A 473-nucleotide genomic window follows, 5' to 3' on the forward strand; every position below is an offset into this window, starting at 1 on the left:
CTTCAAACAGGTTTTGCCACCTCCCTTCCCAAGAAGCAGGTTTGCACAAAAGACAAACCCTGCCTATGTGGGGGCGGGTTGTGGGGAGGAGAGTACATTTTCTAAAGTGGCTAGTCTTGGGTGAGTCTAGGAAGACAATTTTCTAGACTCCTTGAAACCTTCTGGAAGCTGGTTAAAAAAAAAAAAAAGGCAATGGTAGAAACCATTTTGGTTTTAAGACTATCATGTGCTTACTTTTCAAGCATAAGCAAAATCAAGGACACAAAAATCTATGATAGAGTTCTGAAGAAGAAACATTAAAGGAAAGGCTGAGGATGAGGGGAGATAAAAAGACTGTTGCTCCTTATTCCCAAAGAGCCAACAGAAGGAAGACAGTAAGTACAGCAGAAAGAAGGGAAATGAATCTTGAGGAAGTTAAAACAATTATCCAAGGGAAAGGGCTGATTATAGTTGTAAAAAGAGACAATAAGACC

This window comes from Dama dama, chromosome 20 (genome assembly GCF_033118175.1).
Source record: "Dama dama isolate Ldn47 chromosome 20, ASM3311817v1, whole genome shotgun sequence".
NCBI classification, from domain to species: domain Eukaryota; kingdom Metazoa; phylum Chordata; class Mammalia; order Artiodactyla; family Cervidae; genus Dama; species Dama dama.